At 40.7% G+C, this 21,086-nt stretch overlaps 1 long non-coding RNA gene across 2 annotated transcripts in view; it reads right to left on the bottom strand.

The window, feature by feature from the left end:
* Window positions 1–813: 813 nt before the first annotated feature.
* Window positions 814–21,086, bottom strand: part of LOC123861609 (uncharacterized) — a 54,812-nt gene continuing 34,539 nt past the window's right edge. The window contains exons 3-4 of one of the 2 annotated variants that reach the window (XR_010413192.1): window positions 19,982–20,126; window positions 814–1,573 (exon numbers count right to left, since the gene is read on the bottom strand). This is a non-coding gene — a long non-coding RNA (uncharacterized LOC123861609). Of the gene's footprint in view, window positions 1,574–7,253; window positions 7,818–19,981; window positions 20,127–21,086 lie in introns of those variants that run through there. The other variant, XR_010413193.1, reaches the window with a different exon arrangement.

Below are 21,086 nucleotides of genomic sequence, written 5' to 3'. Positions count from 1 at the left end.
GAAAAAGTGGGAAAGAACATCCAATGGGAAAAAGACAGTCTCTTCAACAAATCGTGCTGGGAAATATGAACAGCTACATGCAAAAGAAAGAAACTGGATCACATTCTTATACCATACACAAAAATAAACTCAAAATGGATTAAGGACTTAAATGTGACACCTGAAACCATAAAAATCCTAGAAAAGAACACAGGAGGTAATTTCCCTGACATCAGCCATTGCAACTTTTTTCTAGATATGTCTCCTAAGGCAAGGGAAACAAAAGCAAAAATAAACTATTGAGACTATATCAAAATAAAAGGCTTCTGCACAGCAAAGAAAATAATCAACAAAACTAAAAGACAACCTACTGAATGGAAGAAGATATTTGCAAATGACATATCCAATAAAGGGTTAGTATGCAAAATATATAAAGAACTTATACAACTCAATGCCCAAAAAACAAATAATCTAATTTAAAAAATGGGTAGAAGTCATGAACAGACATTTCTCCAAGGAAGACATCCAGATGGCCAACAGACACATGACACATGACAAAATGCTCAACATCACCCATCATCAGGAAAATGCAAATCAAAACCACAATGAGAAATCACCTCACACCTGTCAGAATAGCTAAAATCAAGAACACAAGAAACAACAAGTGTTGGCGAGGATGTGGAGAAAAAGGAAACTTCGTGCAGTGTTGGTGGGAATACAAACTGGTACAGCCACTGTGGAAAACAGTATGGATAATTCAAAAAATTAAAAATAGAGCTACCATAAGATCCAGTAATTCCTGTAGTGGATATTTACCCAGAGAATATGAAAACACTAATTTGAAAAGATATATGCACCCCTATGTTTATTGCAGTATTACTTACAATAGCCAATTTATGGAAACATCCAAAGTGTCCATTGCTAGATGAGTGGATAAAAATATACATATACATATACATATACATATACATATACATATACATATACATATACATACACACAGTGGAGTAATATTCAACCATAAACAAGAATGAAATCTTGCCATTTGCAACAACATGGATGGATCTAGAGAATATAAGCAAAAAAATCAGGCAGAGAAAGACAAATACCATATGATTTCACTCATATGTGGAATTTAAGAAACAAAACAGAGAAAAAAGAGACAAACCAAAAACAGAATCTTAACTATAGAGAACACCTGATGGTTACCAGAAAGGAGGCATGGGGGGGCGGGCGGTGAAATAGGTGAAAGGGTTTGAGAAGAGTACACTCATCACAATGAGCACTGAGTAATGTACAGAATAGAATCACTATATTATACACCTGAAACCAATATAACACTGGATGTTAACTATACTGGAATTAAAATCTAAAATTTTTTTAAATTTAAATTTAAAACGAAACAAAACAAAATCAAAGTGTCAGCAGGGCCACATCCCCTCCAAAGCCTCCAGGAGAGAATCTTTCCTTGCCTCTTCCAGTGTCTTGTAGCTTCTAGTGTCCCTTGGCTTGTGGCAGCGTAACTCCAATCTCTGCCTCCATCTTCACATGGCCTTCCTCTCCAAGTGTCTCTACGATTAATCTGTCTCTCCTTCTATTATAAAGATCAGTATGCAAAACTCAATTGCATTTCTATATATTAGCAATGAACAACCAGAAATTGAAATAAAAATACTCTTTACATAGCATCAAAAAATATGAAATACTTAAGGATAAATCTGACAAAAGCTGTGAAAGATCTCTAAAAACTACAAAATACTGCTGAGAAAAAAATCACAGATGATCTCAACAAATGGAGAGATAGTCCATGGATTGAAAAACCCAGTATCGAGAAGATATCAGTTCTCCCCAGTTGATCAATGTAATCCCAACCAAGATGCAGCAGGCTTTGTGTGTGTGTGTGTGTGTAAAATTGACAAACTGATTCTAAAGTTGATGTGAAATGGGCAAATCCTAGAATGGCCAAAATAACTTTGAAAAAAAAATTGGAAAGCTAATACCACCTGATTTCAAGACTTGTTATAAAGTTTTAGTAACAAAAACAGTGTGGTGTTGGCATAAAAAAACCAAATAGATCAATGAAGCAGAATATATATATATAGTGTGTATTTATATATACACACACATAAACAATATATACATAAACAATGGATTTTTAAAATATAGACTTCATTTATTAGAATAGTTTTAAATTTACAGAAAAATTGAGAAGATAGCACACAATGTTCCTATATGCCTCTTACCAAGTTCCCCCATTATTAATATCCTATATTAATATAATACATTTGTTATAATTAATGAACCAATATCGATACATCACTATTAACTGAAGTCATCATTTATTCAAATTCCCTTAGTTTTAACTAACATCTTTTTCTGTTCCAGGATTCTACCCAAATTACATCTCAAATTACTTAGCTCCGACAGTTTCTCAGACTTCCCTTGTTTTTGATGACCTTGACAGCTTTGAAGAGTATTGGACAAGTATTTTGTAGAATGTCCCTCTACTGGGATTTGTTTGATGTTGTTTTCATTAGGCTAGAGTATGTGTTTTGAGAAGGAATACTTTAAAGATAAAGTGCTTATGTTGTATCAATGTTATATACTAGCAACATGATTCATCTGATGAAGCTAACCATCACCTGGCCTAGATGGTGTCTGTCACTTTTCTCCACTATAAACATACTCTTCCCCTCCCCACTTTCCTATACCAAACTCTTCAGAAGGAAGTCACTACACACAGCCCACACCTGAGGAGTGGAGAGTGATGCTCCACTTCCTTAAGGGTGGAATATCTACATAAATTATTTGAAATTCTTTTGCAAGAGAGATTTTTCTCTTCTCCCTCATTATTTATTCAATAATTTATATCAGTATAGACTCATGGATATTTATTTTATACCTTATAATCCAATACTACTTTATTTATATACTGTTGCTCAAATTGGCCATTGGGAGCTCCTTTAGTTGGCTGCTGTGTTCTTCTGACAAAATCCCATCAATATAGGATTTTCTTTTTCAGCATTTCCTTCATTTCCGGGGCTACAAAATGCTCTGGGTCCATCATGTATATTTCCTGCCCCAGTCCTAAAATCATCCACTTCTCCAAGGAGCCCTGAATCTTTTTATTGACAAATGGTACTAAAAAACAAGATCTGGGCATTAAGCGGACATTCATTGCTAATGGAGTAAATATTTGGTTTTAACAAAGGTGCAGGAGCTGGCAATGCAGTAGAGAAAGCAGTCTTTTCAACAAATGATGCTAAAACAACTTTCCATATGTGAAGGAAGGAAGGAAGGAAGGAAGGAAGGAAGGAAGGAAGGAAGGAAGGAAGGAAGGAAGGAAAAAGAAAAGAAGAAAGGAAAAGAAAAGAAAGAGAAGGAAGGGAGGGAGGGAGGGAGGGAGGAAGGGTAGGCTTGAGTCTACACCTTGTTCCAGGCACAAATTTAATCTAAAGAAAGATCCATAACAGAACAGATTAATGAGTTGGAGTTCATCACATTTCATGCACTGTTCTTTGGAAAACACTATTAAAAGAATGAAGAGACAAGCCACATATGGAGGAAAAGTGTTTACCTGACAAAATGTCTATCTGATTAAAAAAAAAAACTTTAATCCAGAATTTATATTGAACTCTTAGAACTGATTAAGAAAATAATTCAATTTCTTAAATGGACAAAAGATTTGCACACACCTTCCCAGAAGGTTATATGCATAGCAAATGAGCACACAGAAGATGCTCACCAGCATTTGTCATAGGGGAACAACAAATTAAAACCAGACCTATTAAAATGGGTAAAATTAAAAAGAATGATCATGCAAAAAGTTTGAAAGACTGTGGAGAAACTAGTAGAAATATAAAAGGGTAAAAACTCATTGGAAAACATTTTAGCAGTTTCCTAAAAAGTTAAACAAATATCTACTATATGATCCAGCCATTCTACTCCATGGTGTTTCATAAAAAGACAAGTAAGTATTCATACAAAAACTCGAATACAAATACTTATTACTTATCTCAGTCTTGAGCACCAGCCAAAAACCTGGAGCCTATACTCAAGAAATTCTGGATAACGAGACCAATGGATGGATCAAAAGAGAAGTAGACGGGGGGCGCCTGGGTGGCACTGTTGGTTGAGTGTCCAGCTCTTGTTTCGGCACTGGTCGTAATCTCAGGGTTGTGGAATAAAGCCCCACATCAGGCTCCACACTCAATGGGGAGTCTGTTTGAGGATTCTCGCCCTCTCCCTTTGCCCTTCCCTGACTCATATGTGTTCACTCTCTCTCTCTCTATAATAAATAAATATTTAAAAGAGAGAGGGAGAGAAGTAGACTGGATGGAAACAGGAACACATGATGGGTAGGCAGGGAAATGAACAGAAAGATGAATAAATTGGTGGACAAACAATGGTGAGTTGAATGGAGAAATGAATGGACAGAACAAATGTACAAAAGGATGAAGATTAATGGATGGACAAAAAGATGGACAAGAGAAAGGTAGATGGAAACATGGAAAGATGTATGGATGAATGAAGAGACATATGCATTAGATGGATGGATGGACCAATGGGGAAAGAGTTCATAAGCACTTCAAGGGCAGACTGTTCCTTGTTTATGTTTTTTCAGAGCCCACAAAAGGACAACTCATAAGTAGTTAGATACCCAGTACACATTTTTTGAATGAATGAATGAATGAATGAATGAGATACTGAGTTATTATGGAAAGAGTTTTGAACTAAGAGTCAGAAAATCTGATTTCCATCTCTGTATCCTCCAGTTGTCTATGTAAACATGAGCAACTTAACTAAACACCTTCAATCTACTCTTCCGTAAAATGGGTAGACTGGATTAAATGATTTCCAAGGTCTTTTCCAATCTCTCTGTGTTCCCTGATTTGAAGCTGCCCAAATCGAAGACAGGGCTATGGGATAGGAGGAGGAGTCACAGTGAAGCAAATGTGTGTTTATTTACAACTCATCCTAATGCAGAGCCGATTCCAGATCCCTGCCAACGATGCGGGAGAAAAGTTAACACACTCCAGATTAGAGTCTGTGCAAACTGTCTTGCTGGGAGCCTTGTGGTGGAAATGAAAGACAGGCTGATAGTAGAGCCTGAGGGGTAATTAAGAGGGTTATTGTGAGGGTGTACCCTCCCCAAGTTGAAAGGAAGGAGGGAAGGGCCAGACCTCACAACGCCTCCCAGGGCCCTTGGCTGATGGCCAAATGCACTCTATCCAGAAAGATGGTTGTTTGTTCACAGAGCACGTGGCCTGTCCTGCCAGAGTCACACCTGGACTCCTAACATGCTCTGGAGTACTAATTGTGCCAAGAGCACATCCATCATTAGTTACAGACTGGTATGTGCCAGGCACTGTCTATGTATCACCTCATCACTTCTCCCAACAACCCAGGGAGGCAAGAGCGATTACCCTCACTTCATGGAGGAGGACAGCGTGGCCAGTAAGTGGCAGGTGGAGAACCTGAACCCAGAGGACGTTGGCTGCCTGTCTGGACAGCCGCCCTGGAACTGGTCAGGTAACAATGCAGAGACTTCAGGCTTCATGCCACACCCGCTGCAGTGACACCTGCTGGAGTTTGCCTGATGCCTCTGCAGGGTGCTTTCACACTCATTCAAGCTACCGTGTGATCCATCACTCCCATTGTGTAGGTTGACCCTGAGACTCAGACTGACAGGTGAGTGAGCCAGCCACGGTCACACAACTTGTAAAGGGTGAATCAGGGATTCCCTCTGGGAGAACTGGAGTTGAGGGCCAGGGCTCCTAACTAGTGGATTCATCTATTCCCATGTGGTAGCTGGAATGGACATCTGTGGATTTTGCCTAAACATCCTTTCTACCTACCTCTGGTAACAGCATCTGAATTTTCTTGAGGAATCACATCCAGCACACACCACCACCCGCCACCTCAGTCCATGTGATTTGGGTGGTACTGATAGGTCTGGTGGGGGGGGGGGTGCAGGGGAGGAATGCAAAATGGAATAGTCCCCCTATTTTGAACTGGCAGAAGAACAACTGTGGTTCACCCTAGGCTCTCCTGAGCTGCAGGGCCCAGGCCCCCATGTTCTGCTCTGCCTGTGCCCTTGAGAAATAAACACAGCTGCCAGAAAACAGGACACTTAGCTATGGCTAATCCTCAGGCACAAGACAAGCAGGAACTCAGAGGTGCCCTGCGATGCAAAGTGTTTTCCAAAAACGTCAGCAAATACACAGAGCAAGGAGGGAGGGGAGAGCACAATGCAAATACACAATCAGGCTTCAGAGCACGAATAAAGGCTGAACACACAGACCAGCGCCAACCTTCTGGACGCCCACCGCCCCCTTCCCTGCGGCCTTGCCTCCACTGCCCTCTAGTGGCCAGACAGGGACACGCCCGCGGCTTTAAACCGAGTTCCCAGGGCGGGAAGGAGGTAAAGGGGGGCTCCAGTGAGGGAGGATCACAGGGCTTGGAGCCTCTCAAAGAAACCAGATCCCCTCCTCTCCATCCCTCAGCCACTGGCCTCGTTCAGCCTCTCCTTCACCTCCCCTGGCACCTCCCTGGCACCCAACAACCTCTCCTCACTGGTTTCAATAAAAATCATCAACAGCCTAGTGAATGCTGTGCTGAGCGCTTACACACATTATCTCCCTGAATTCTTACAACACCCTCTGGAGGTGGGCAGTGTCCCGCCTAGAGATGAGGAAACACACAGAGGCTCACAGGAGTTAGGAAACTTATCAAACGCCACATGGTATCTACAAGTAGAAAAGAGTACTGACCACTGATGGGTTGAGTTTTTTGAGGAAGAGGGTGATAAAACATTCTAAAATTGGTTGTGGTGATAATTGTGCAGCTCTGTGAAAATACAAAAACCCACTGAATTGTACTGCATGTGTTAGCTTCCTATTGCGGCTGTAACAAGTGACAACTCAGCGGCTTCAGACAACACCAATTTATTCGTTCATAGTCTGAAGGCCAAAAGTCTAAAATCAAGGTGTTGGCAGGGCTGTGTTCCTTCTGGAAACCCAGTGAGGCATCTATTTCCTTGCCTTTTCCAGCTTATTGAGGCTGCCTGTACTCCTTGGCAATTGGCCTCTTCCTGTATCTTCTGTGTCTGTCACTTAGACCCCACCTCACATTCCACCTGACCACCTTCCCCACAGCCCAGAACACGGCCACCACCTCCGCTTTGTTCCAAGCTGCAGCACCCCTTCCCACAGGTCCTCCCCCCACAATCACACCTTCTGTATTCAAGACTTGCGCTGAGTCCACCTCCTCTCCCTTCAATCCTTCCCCAGGCTTCTCCGCTAACAGGAGCTTTACCCTCCTCCTACTCTTACTTCCCCCGCTGGTGTGCACGGCTCTGACTGAGGCTCCACGTGCCCACATGCACACATACCCATCACGGCCCCGAACGGACTGCAACAGAAAGCAGATGCAGTATTTCTCCTCTGAACCCCCCACCACACCCGAGTGTGACAGAGAAGTCTCCTCTCTTCCTTCCCATCATTGCAGAGTCCATGATGAACGGGGCTCGCTCACCTCCAGCATTTAGAGCCAAGAAAGCTGACAGACCACTGCCACGTCTCCGCGGCCAGCCCGTGTTCTCCTCAGAAGCTGCTCCTCCTCGAGGAGAAGCGATGTGCTAAGTATCTCCCGTGCGCCAGGGGCTGTGCTGGACCCTTTACCAACATGTTATGTCCTTGGATTCTCCAAACAACCCAAGGAGAGGAGGATTTGTCATCCGCATTTTATGGATGAGGAAAGTGGGCTCTGAGCCATCACTGCTGGAGCCGGATTCAAAGCCCATTCCGCTCACCCACGAAGCCAGCCTTCTTTTCATCCTATTGCAGGGTCAGAGGGAGCAAAGAAGGCAATACTTACCCACACATAGGTGTTTCTGAGTGTGCAAAGCACTTCCAGGTGTGCCATCTCTACTCCCCTTCTGAAAGATAGGACCTACCTTTTAACCCTGTGCATGGGCTTTTTCCCTTCCAAAGAAGGAAGACATTTCTTGGTCCCTTTTGTGATTAAAACCCTTAGGGAGTAAAATACATCTTTGAAATAGGAAAGGGAGTAAGGGCTTAAATAAAAGGCCACTGACACATCACACCCAACCAGCTCATAATACACACACACACAACACACACACACACTCCTCTGGTACCGCCCAGAACTGGTCTCTCCTGCTTCTTCCGCTGGTATTCCACACTGCACTCTTCTACTGAGGAGAGCTTATCCTGCTCTCCTTGGAACTAACTGCTTTGGGTTCATTGAATGTCACTGCCTCTGGCTAGGACTCTGCCTCTCTGCTCTGGTCTCCCAGTTGCCCACACCGGGCCCTCTGCCAGGATCCCAGTGACTCAGCTTCATCCCCACACAGGTTAGCATGAAGGAACTAATCCACAAGGCACAGGCATATATCTCACACCTAATATTTGAGATTTTATTTATTTATTTGAGAGTGAGTGAGAGCAAGAGAGGACACACACACAGAGGGAAAGAGAGAAGCAGACTCCCCACTGAGCAGGGAACCCAATGTGGGGCTCAATCCCAGGGGGATCATGACCTGAGCCGAAGGCAGATGCTTAACCGACTGAACCACCCAGGCGCCCCCTCACACCTAATATTTGTCATGATAAATGGGTTCATCCTTCCCTGGATTTTAGGCTACAAAGATACTTGGGTCTCAGCAAAACACTAGGAATAACACCAAAAAACAAAGCAAAATAAAACAAAACAAAATGCCATCCCTCCTAGCTTACTAGCTAAAAATTTAGAGGAGAAATGATGAGATATGCCTAGGGTGACCAATCAATAAATAGCCAGATGTGGGGTACCTGGGTGGTTAAGAGTCTGACTCCTGATTTCAGCTCAGGTCGTGATCTCAGGGTCATGGGATTGAGCCCTTGTCGGACTCCATGCTCAGCAGGGAGCCTGCTTAAGAATCTCTCATCCCCCCACTACCTGTGTCCTTTCCCTCTGCCCCTCTCTCCTCCACTCCCCACTGCACACACTCTCTCTCTCTAAAAATAAAATAAATGAATAAATAGCCATATGTGACTGTAAAGAAATTGGACAACTGACCAAACTGTGTAGAGTTCTGAGTCTGAGTCACTGTATCTCATTTCTCTGGCAGAGCCTCAAGCTCCAAACTCTTTCTTGGCTGCTCTCTAGGGCTGCATATCAAGCCATCTAGGATTGTGTAGGCAAAGAAAGAGGTGGTGGACCCTGACCTTGACAGCCACAAGCTGAGGCTTTCTTCACTGATGTGTGTATTAATAATTTTCCTGTTGGCGGCTGCCTGGGTGGCTCAGTTGGTTAAGCGACTGCCTTCGGCTCAGGTCGTGATCCTGGAGTCCCAGGATCGAGTCCCACGTCGGGTTCCCAGCTCAGGGGGGAGTCTGCTTCTCCCTCTGACCCTCTCCCCTCTCATGCTCTCTCTCAAATAAATAAATAAATAAAATCTTTAAAAAAAAATTTTTTTCCTGTTGCTATAATTGCTCCTTTAGTTAAAGGTGATAAATCTCTTCTTAAGTGACAAGGGACAAGGTTTGCTACTTTTGCCTATCACACATCCAGAAAAAGAAAATAAACGAATCCATATTGATGGGAAATTGCTGTTAATAGGTCAAATAATACCTGCACCAAACCCTTTCAACCACCAACAGAATCAAGTCTGCAGAAAGCCACATAGCCCATAGTTAAAGATTATTGGTAAAAAACACAGGATGCTTTGCTTAAGAGAATGACAATGCAGCCCAAGGGAATAAGAAATAAAATAGGCTGCACAGTCATCATAGTCACAAAGGTGAAGGGCCTCTGCTTTTGCTAACAAAAAGAGTACACGTTGCTGAGATGTTTTGCCAACCCAGACCACGGAAAGGAACCACTCACCACCCAACCACAATCTTGATGAAACAAAATAGACTAGCGCCAGAAAGACAAGTCAATCAATCTTGAAGTTTACCCCATCTCTGGCCAATCAGAAGAACCCATGACCCCAAGCCCTTACCCTTGACTTTTGCCCTTAAAAATCCTCACTTACAAGCCATTGGGGAGTTTGGGACTGTTCTGGGTGGTGCCACACCAATAAATAAGCCTATCTTTGTGCACTGCAAAAGCTCGGTGTCAGTTTGTTGTTGTTGTTGTTTTTTAAATTGGCTTGCTGCTCATCAGCAAGACAAACTCTCCTTTGGTTTGGTTACACCCTTTGCATCTCCCAGTGCCAAGGGGATATATACAGAAATGCAGCAACAGCACGCATCAGAATGGTGGATAACTGCAAAAGCAAGAACAAAGGGGCACCTGGGTGGCTCAGTCGTTAAGCGTCTGCCTTCGGCTCAGGTCATGGTCCCAAGGTACTGGGTTGAGCCCCGCATAGGGCTCCCTGCTAAGCGGGGAGCCTGCTTCTCCCTCTGCCTGCCGCTCCCCCTGCTTGTACATGCTCCCTCTCTCCTGTCAAATAAATAAATAAAATCTTTAAAAAAAAAAAAAAAAAGCAAGAACCAAAACATCTCAGTTTCCTTTCATTGACCTTTCACAGAAACATGAGAATAAGTGCTCCCCCAGCATCTGAACAGCAATATCCTGCCAACATAAAGTGATAGTGAGCTAGTTTAGAACATTCTTCAGGAAAGGTGGGAAGGAGCTGTTCTCAGGGCAGGAGCAAAGTCAGTACTCAGCCTGGAGACATGGCTCCAGAGCTCACTAACCTGGGCCAATAGTCAACTTCTCGTAGCCATGGTTTACTAATCTGTAAAATGAGAATGGCCATACTTGCAGAGACAGCTTAGCCCATTGCAATAAAAGAATATAGACATTTGGGTGCACCTGTGTGGCTCAGTCAGTTAAGTGTCCAACTCTTGATTTTGGCTGAGGTCATGATCTCAGGGTCATGAGATCAAACCCCGTGTTGAGCCCCACGTTGAGCCCTGCATCAAGCTCAGTGTTGGGCTCCATGCTCAGTGGGGATTCTGCTTGAGACTCTTTCCCTCTACCTCTGCCCCTCCCCTCCATGCTCTCTCTCTCTCAAAAAAAAAATAAATCTTTTTTTAAAAAAAGAAGAAAATAGACTTTTAGACAAACCTGATTCTGAATACTGTCACTTACAGTGTAACCTTGAGTTACTGAATTTCCCTGAAGCCATAAAATGGTGATAATAATTGAGTTTGAGAGAGATCTGTTGGGACAAATAGGTAGCAGCTTATATAAAGTGCTTATTACAGTCCGAGGACATAAGACATGCCCAATAAATGAAAATGATCTATTAACAGTTACTGGATTTTTGCTTCCATTTTGGCTACAATATTGCTTACAATTGTATTGAATACTTCCCAGGATTTATCTTGTCATACTTGCTTTGTCTACCCCTCAAAAGATTTTTATGAAGATAAAACAAACTAATACATATTTTTATATGCAAATATGAGCACAGGAAAAGTCCTAAAAGGATATACACCAAAATGTAGTGGTTATCTCACAGAGCTATGTTTACAGATGATTTTTGTCTTATTTTTGCTTAGCTTCCTTTTCAAACTTTTCTACAAGCTTCACTTAGGCATATTTTGGTTTTGGTTTCTTTTATATGCCAAAATGCTAAAAAACAAACAAACAAACCTACATGACCATTTCTTTTGGAGGTAAGAGATAACAAAAGCTTTGCTTTCTCTTAGGAACTGCTTTGTGCTTTTCTTTTTATTTATTTATTTATTTTAAAGATTTTATTTTTAAGCAATCTCTACACCCAACATGGGGCTCAAACTCACAGCTCCAAGATCAAGAGTTGCATGTTCCACTGACTGAGCCAGCCAGGCACCCTGTACTTTTCTTTTTAATAGTAAGAGTTAGCTAACTGGCTTATACGCTCTTTGCTTTGCCAGGGGAACTCAAAGCCAAATTTTTATTTATTTTTTTTTCAGAGCCAATTTTTTAATTCAATCATTCAATTAGGTCCTTAACTCTTTGTATACTTCTCTTCAATTTCTCTGCCTGCCCTAGTCTTGACTTTCTATTCTAACTTGTATTTATCTTATCTTGATTTTATATTTCTTATTTATATTTTACTACTTTTCTCAGTGTTTGTCATAAGCCACCACAAACCCCTTATATAGAATGAGTCCTGGTATACATACACACACATAAACAACTGATAAATTTCAAGGATTGCTATAGCCCATGTACTTCATTTCACATTTCATGCATTCCACAGAGTTCTTGGTTACAACATTAATGACAGAATTATAGTAATCTTTAAACTCTATTTCTGATAAAAAAAAAAAATGTAGGGGCACCTGCATGGCTTAGTTGGTTAAATGTCTGACTTTGGCTCAGGTCATGATCTCAGGATCCTAAGACTGAGCCCTGCATGGAGCCCACTTAAGATTCTCTCTCTCTCTGCCTCTGCCCTTCCCCCTTGCCCCTCTCTCTCAGTAAATAAATAAATATAAAAATTTTTTTAAAAATGCAAAACCACAAAATCTCCCTGTAATGACAAAATTTTAAAAGCCTTAGAATTGGGTCAATTTTATTAAAATGCTCAATTCTCAAAATTGTATATATTATATATTTTATATTTCTATAATTATTAAATTTATATATTGTATATATTTTGTAACATATACAATTTTGAGTATATCTTTTTTAATTTTAAAAACTCCACACTTATGCCTCCCCTTACCTACCCACTTTACTAAATTTTGATACATGCAAGCAGTAGCAAGCCCAACAAAATCACTCCTGAGGAAAGATGTCAGAGGCACTAATAAAATCACTCTCTCAAAACCCTGGAATAGAATTTCAAGAGGTCCTCAATCAGAACCTAATGCTGCAGCCAGCCAATCATCCCACAGTAACTTTATGCCACCGTTCTCAAATGAGGGGCCTCCCTCAGGCTGGGGAAACAGGAAGTTGGCAATTTCCTACTCCTGGAAAAGATATTCAGGCAGCCAATTTATAAATACTTAAGATGCCACCAACTCCAAGAGGACAGATCAAATAACACAAAGGAAGGCCTCTACAAGTGCCTTTTCTTCTACATCAGGGCCTCCCATCAGGAGTCAATAGGAAGCCCAAACAGCTTCACAGTTCCTGCTCCCCGACTGCTGCCATATTTACTATCTTTGTCATCACAGGCAAACGCCAGCAGAGGCCTTTTGGGGTGCCAATGGGCACCACGGTCAGAGACCCACACTACATTTCTCAGCTTGTCTCTATGGAAATCAATACAGAAAAACCAATAAATTATGTTAATAATAAAAGTGTGCATTAAGTATTTGCCTACATTAACTGCTTTAACCTGCTTAATAACTCTGTAAGATAGAGACAACATTACTTCATTTTACAGAGAACACCGAGGCACAGAGAGAGCACAAGACAGTAGGTGACAGAGCAAGACCTGAATGTAGGCCAGTTAACTTAAGAGCTTATGCTCTGAACCCCGATTCTCTACTTCCTGGGAAAACAGTAAGAGCAGCTGATGTTTGTGGAGCACCCCTTATGAATCACATTAATTCTATTTTATTGAATGCCAATGACAACCCAGAAAGGCAGTTTTCTTTTTAAATTTCTAATTGCAAACAGTAAAATTAGCTTCTTTTCATGTATAGTTCTATGAGATTTTAAACATGCATGTATCGGGCGCCTGGGTGGCTCAGTTGTTTGAGCGACTGCCTTCGGCTCAGGTCATGATCCTGGAGTTCCAGGATCGAGTCCCGCACCGGGCTCCCTACTGAGCAGGGAGCCTGCTTCTCCCTCTGACCCGCCTCCCTGTCATGCTCTCTCTCTATCATTCTCTCTCTCTCAATAAATAAGTAAAAATCCTTAAAAAAATTATTAAAAATAATAAAATTAAACATGCATGTATTTTTATAACCACTGCCACAAATAGGATATAGAATAATTTCAACCAAGGAAAGAATTCCCTTGTGGATAACCCTTTGTATTCAAACTCCCAACCCTAACTCCTGGTAACCACTGATCTGGTCTCTGTGCCTATATTTTTTCCTTTTCCAGAATGTCATACACATAAAATATTATGTAACCTTTTGAGACAGGGTTTTTTCACTTAACTAACACATCAAAGATTCATCCATGTCATTGTGTGCCTCGATACTTCATTCCCCTTCATTGCTAAGTAATATTCCACTGTATGAATATACCACAGTTTGTTTATCCATCCACTGACAGACATTTGGGTGGTTTCCAGTTTTTGACAATTGTAAGTTACTCTGCTATAAACACACACATACACACACACACAGATGTTTGTGTAAACATAAGTTTTCATTTCTCTGGGATAAATCCCTAGAAGTAGAATTTCTGGGTCACACGATAAATATATATTTAACTTGTTGAAACAATTGCCAAGCTGTTTTCCAAAATGGCAGTACCCTCTTGCATTCCTACGAGAAATGTGAGTGTCCCAGTTACTCGGCATCAGCACTTCGTGTTGTCAGTATTTTTTAATTTAGCCATTCTGATGAGTATGTAATATTTTGTTGTAGTTTTAAACATTACTAATGATGCTGAGCATCTTTTCAGTTGCTTATTTGCCATCTTTATATCCTCTATCATGAAAAGTCTGTTCAAATCTTTTGCCCACTTTTTAAATTGCTTTAAGTTTTATTGAATTTTGAGAGGTTTTTTTTTTTAGATTTTATTTATTTATTTGACAGAGAGAGACACAGCAAGAGAGGGAACACAAGCAGGGGGAGTGGGAGAGGGAGAAGCAGGCTTCCCGCGGAGCAGGGAGCCCAATGCGGGGCTCGATCCCAGGACCCTGGGATCATGACCTGAGCCGAAGGCAGATGCTTAATGACTGAGCCACCCAGGCGCCCCGAGTTTTGAGAGTTCTTTATGTACTTTAAACACAAATGATTTTTCTTATGTGTGTTTGCAAATATTTTCTCCCAATATGGGGCTGGTTTTCTACTCTCTTAACAGTGTTATTTGCAAAGCAAGAGTTTTTCATTTTCACTAGGTCCAATATATCAACTCTTACTTTAAGGATCAATAATTGTGTTACCCTATCTAAGAAATATTTACCTAACTCAACAGGAAAAAGATTTTCTGCTATGTTTCTTTCTAAGAGCTTCATAGTTTTCTGTCTTACACTTATGTCTATCATCCATTGGGAGTTATTTTTGTAGGCAACATAGGTGTAGGTCAAGGCTCACTTTTTTGCATGTGGATAGTCCAGCACCATTTGCTAAAGACTGTCCTTTGTCCATTGGACCGCCATTGCACTTTTGTCAAAAATCTGTTGACTCTATGACTTTATATTGTATGTATATTTCACTTGTCTATATGACTTTCCTTTCATTAATATCATGCTGTGTTGACAACTGTTGCTTTACAGTATGTCTTAAAAACAGGTAGTGAAATCCTCCAACTGTTCGTTTTTCAAAACTCTTTTGGCTTTCTAGCTCCTTTCCATATAAATTTTAGAATCAGCTGTATCTACAAAGAAGCTGTCTTAGTCCTTTCAGACTGCTTTATCAGAATATCCCAGACTGGGTGACTTACAAACAACAGAAATATATTTCTCTCAGCTCTGGAGGCTGGGAAGTCCAATATCAAGAACCTGTAGACTCAGTGTCTGGCGAGAGCTGCTTCCAGTTTCATACACGCCTGTCTCCTTGCCGTGTCCTCACGTGGCAGAAGAGGCAAAGGAGCCCTCTGCAGTGTTTTGTAAGGGCACTAGTCCCATTCATGAGGGCTCCACACTAATGACCTAATCCCTTCCCAAAGGCCCCACCTCCAAACACCATCACACTGAGGATGAGGTTTCAACATATGAATTGTGGGAGAGTTGGGAGCATAAATATTCATTCTACAGAAGAAGCTTTCTGGGACTTTGATTGGGATTGCTTTAAATCCTTAGGTCAGGGGCGCCTGGGTGGCTCAGTCATTAAGCATCGGCCTTCAGCTCAGGTCATGATCCCAGGGTCCTGGAATCGAGCCCCACATCAGGCTCCCGGCTCAGCCAGGAGCCTGCTTCTCCCTCTCCTACTCCCTCTGCTTGTGTTCCTGCTCTCACTATCTCTCTCTGTGTCAAATAAATAAAAATTTTTTAAAAACTTAAAAAATAAATAAATCCTTAGGTCAGGGGCGCCTGGGTGGTTCAGTTGGTTAGGTGTCTGCCTTTGGCTCAGGTCATGATCTCAGGGTCCTGGGATCGAGCCATTGGGAGCCTCTGCTCAGCAGGGAGTCTGCTTCTCCCTCTCCCTCTGTGATCTCTCTCACTTTTGCTCTCTCTCAAATAAATAAATAAAATCTTTTAAAATCAATCAATCAATCAATCAATCAATCCTTAGGTCAGTTTAGGGAGAATTAACAATATTGAGTCTTCCAATCCATGAACACAATGTTTCCATATTTGTCCAGACTTTCTTTAATTAGTGTTTGGTAATGCTTTAATTTCAATCTCACTATATAAATAAATAGGTGATTTAACTATGGTCATACTTTGTAGTGGAGCCAGCATTCTGAAGTAAGTTCCATCTGCCTCCAAGGACATACTTCTTTCCACTAAACCACACTGCCTTGAAAATAGATTGTTTTTTACCAATATTTTATTTCTTTGGTTCATTGAAATAATATATGATTTTTCCCCAAGCTATTATTCCTTCAGCTGTTTTTTATCAATATCAGGTTTATGATTAAAATTAAAATAGAAAAATGTTTATAGTATGCTGTTAAGTTAAAAAACGCAGGATATAAAATTTTATCTACGATATGATCCCAACTACATCAAAAATACATATACAGAAAAAAAATTAAAATATATTAAAATGTTTAAGGCTTCTGACATAGGCAGGCCAGGTCAAAGGATCCAGAGCAGGTCCCACAGAACCAACCAAGAGGATACTTGGTTTCCCACAAGACAGAGTCAAATGCAAGCCAGGAGGAAGTGAGAGCAGAGTTTATTGAATAGCTAAGTGATAGAATATAGCAGACAAAGTGTCTGGGAGACTGAGAAAGGGAGAAGTGAGTTTCCCTGTCACTTGGGGTTAGGCGTTTATATTGGAAAAGGGTCCAGGGTATGTGTTCCTTCAGGAATCCAGGGTAGGGTCCAATCAAAGGCAAATGTCAGGTGAACAATAGTTGTTATTCCATAAATCACCAAAGTTAGGGGGTATTGACACCAGTGTCAACTGAGGTTTGTTCGAAGCTAATGTCCTGGAACATGCTCAGGACCTGATTCTCCTTAGAAGTTATCAGGTGTATGGGGGCCTATGACAAAACTCAGAGACTATGAGGGGTGCCTGGGTGGCTCAGTTGGTTAAGCGACTGCCTTCAGCTCAGGTCATGATCCTGGAGTCCCGGGATCGAGTCCCACGTCGGGCTCCCTGCTCGGCAAGGAACCTGCTTCTCCCTCTGACCCTCCCCTCTCTCATTCTCTCTCTGTCTCTCAAATAAATAAATAAATAAATAAAATCTTTAAAAAAAAAAAAAAAACTCAGAGAATGATTAACTTTCTTGCTTCCACCTCAGAGTGGGAACATAGCTTCTTTGGTTTACTCAGATGCAAGGTGAAATATAGAACATGAGTAAATGGGGCCTAGCAGAGAAACAGTAGAGATGGAGCTTTTCCAAAATGGAGTCCCTTCAGTTTCCCTATCTCAATTCTGAGTTACAGAGCTGTGGGTAATTGTTAATTTCTTCTTTATATCTGTCAGCATATCTAAATGTGCTACAATGAGCAAATATAATTTTTTTTTGCAAATATAATTTCTACTACTTAAAATAACATATGAAGACATGCTCACTGCACAAGATTGATACAAGAAGAATGCTTTATCTGAAACTATTGAGATGATCATGTGGGTTTTGTCCTTTATTTTATTAATATGGCATTACAGTGATTGATTTTCTTTTTTTTTTTTAAGAATTTTTTATTTATTTATTTGAGAGAGAGAATGAGATAGAGAGCATGAGAGGGGGAAGGGTCAGAGGGAGAAGCAGACTCCCCGCTGAGCAGGGAGCCCGATGTGGGACTCGATCCCGGGACTCCTGAGCCAAAGGCAGTTGCCCAACCAACTGAGCCACCCAGGTGCCCCACAGTGATTGATTTTCATATGTTGAACAAACCTTGCATTCCTGGGATAAATCCCATTTAGTCATGGATATAATCCTTTTATACATTGCTATTTTCCGTTTGCTAGTATTTTGTTGAGGATTTTTGCATCTAGATTCACAGGAGATATTGGTCAATAGTTTTCCTTTCTTGTGGTGTTTTCACCAGCTTTGGTATCATGGTAATACTGGCCTCATAGAAAGAGTTGGGAAATATTCCCTTTTCTTCTATTTTTCAGAAGAGTTTGGGAAGAATTGATGTCAATTCCTAAATGTTTGGTAGAACTTACCAGTGAGGCCATTTGGATGTAGGTTTCTCTTTATGGGAGGGTTTTGATTATTAATTCAATGTTTTTGTTGTTATAGATCTATTCAAGGTTTCTATTTTTTCTTGAATCAATTTCAGTAGTTTGCATGTTTCTAAGAACTTGTCATCTACGTTAGTTTATTTGTTGGCATACAGTTGTTCATAGTATTCCTTGTAATTCTTTTTATTTCTAAAATGTCAGTAGTAATGTCCAGATTTTCATTTCTGATTTTAGTAACTTGATTTCTCTCATTTATGCTTGGTCATTCTAGCTAAAACTTTGTCAACTTTGTTTCAAAGAACAGACTTCTGTTTTCCTTGATTTTCTTCATTGTTTTTCTACTCTGTATTTCATTTACTCCTATTATTCATTAATATGTCCTTCCTTCTGCTTATTTTGGGTTTACTTTGCTCTTTTCCAGTTTTTTAAAGTAGAAGATTAAGTTATTGACTTGAGATTGTTCTTCTTTTCAATATAGACATTTACAGCTATAGATTCGTCTCTAAGCAATGCATTAGCTGTATCCCAACAGTAATTAACCTTAAATAGAAGAATTTCAAGTTTTTGGGGCGCCTGGGTGGCTCAGTTGGTTAAGCGACTGCCTTCAGCTCAGGTCATGATCCTGGAGTCCCTGGATCGAGTACCGCATCGGGCTCCCTGCTCGGCGGGGAGTCTGCTTCTCCCTCTGACCCTCCCCCCTCTCATGTGCTCTCTCTCTCTCATTCTCTCTGTCTCAGATAAATAAATAAAATCTTAAAAAAAAAAAAAAGAATTTCAAGTTTTTTATTATTAAAAATTTTTAAATATAGTTTAAAAATTTTTAAGAGTTGTAACATTCCCAAAAACAATAAAGCCATATTGAAAAATAAAAGTCTGAGGGAATTCTTTTGTAAAATGAATACTCTTCTCTCAATTTTCCATTTTCAAGTTCTGTTTTGTTTTAGGGTTTTTTTTTTTTAAGCAAAGCATAAGTATTTTGATAATTCCCTAAATTACGTGAGGAATATATTTGTTTAGGTTTATATATAGGAAAAAAATCAAACAAAATACACATTACTAGAGATGGTCTATGGATGATGATACCACAGGTGAGTCTTCATTTCTCCTACTCCTTTGTATTTAAAAAATGTCTTATTAATGGAAGAATTCAGTTATTAAAATGTAAAATATTTTTCTTAAACAACTTTCCTTGATACCTGATACTTTTCAAACCCTTTGCTCCCTTATTACTAGCAGTGACAGTCATAACATAAACCTGTCTTAAGGAGACAAATTCTTTCATGCTAATGCTGCTGAAGTAGCAACGTGCAGAGATGAAAATATATGACACCTGGTAAGTCCTTATGACTAAGGATGAAAGATACAAAGTTCTCTTTAAGGTAGTGGGGGTTTCAGTCACCTCTCTCTATTCCAGCAACATTAATAAAATGATCTTCTGATGTTGATGCCTGAATTTTCCCATCATAGCTAAAATTGATGGTCCTTACAGGCCAATCTGGCCCATAATACAGGGTGCAAAAAGGACACATTAGAATTCCTAAGGCATAAAGAATTAGAAGAAGGCATCCAGGATGAAATAAAACTAATTACCCAATAAGCAAAGTACTAGCAGATTTGCTTACCTAGAAATGCATTGTACCACACTGACTCATCCACATCCCAGAGGCTGACCAAAGTATCTGCACTTCCTGTAGCAAAATACTTCTCCCTGGGTCAAACCACATAGGAAGGGCATTAATGGACTGCATAGGCTTTGGTGCTAGATAGCTGAAAAACAAGACAGACAGCAGTAAAAGGACTGTGACACTAAGAAGATAATAAGAACCCCTGAAGAAAACCAAAGTAAAACAATAGAACAAATACCAAAAACCATAATTCAAGAAAGCTTTACCAAAAAAAAAAAAAAAATTTTCAAGCTACATATTGAAAGAGCATACCACTTACCTGAGAATGTGAACCCAAAACAACCAACATCAAGACATAAACTAATAAAAATACTAAAGTTTAGGGGCTCCTGGGTGGCTCAGTCAGTTAAGCGACTGACTTGACTTCAGCTCAGGTCATGATCTCAGTGTTGTGAGATCAATTCCCATGTTGAGCCCTGTGTGGGGCTTCACAATGGGCATGGAACCTGCCCAAGATTCTCTCCCTCTCCTTCTGCCCTCCCCCTGTTCGTGTTCTCTCTCTCTCTCTCAAAAAAAAAAATTACTAAACTTTAAAGGAAAGGCCTTTGGGCATCTAGGCAAAAAGAGCAGATGTTTTTGAGGGACAGTATTAAGCCACCACCAGAATTTTTGACAGCAACACTTTATGCCCCGTATCTATGCAGGAAAAAAAAATTGAGAAACATGTTTAAGATACACAAGGTGAAAAATGTGAGTCAAGGACTTCTATATCCTGCAAAACTTACTTTCAAGTGTAAAGGGCACAAATGAACTTTATTAGCAATAAGGAAGAAGTCAGGGTGCCTGGGTGGCTCAGCTGTTAAGCGTCTGTCTTCAGCTCAGGTCACTTTGAAATACACTCCCAATCTAACAGCATTTGTCACACACTCCTCTATCTCTTCTCAGTCCTACCTTCTTATTCACCCCAACCTTCTCCTCACCACAGTCTCTACCCCTCCTCTCTCCCCATCCCTACACCCTCTCTCTCCTTACTCCTCCTACTCCCTCCTTCTCATTCCCACCCCCTCCTCACCCCACCCTCTTCTGCACCATCATTCTCTCC

Source organism: Mirounga angustirostris, unplaced genomic scaffold (genome assembly GCF_029215605.1).
Source record: "Mirounga angustirostris isolate CCGP_5_RB_7025 unplaced genomic scaffold, mMirAng1.0.hap1 SCAF_7, whole genome shotgun sequence".
NCBI classification, from domain to species: Eukaryota; Metazoa; Chordata; class Mammalia; order Carnivora; family Phocidae; genus Mirounga; species Mirounga angustirostris.
The sequence above is the reverse complement of the archived record's forward strand: the minus strand, read 5'-3'. Positions and strand labels throughout refer to the sequence as shown.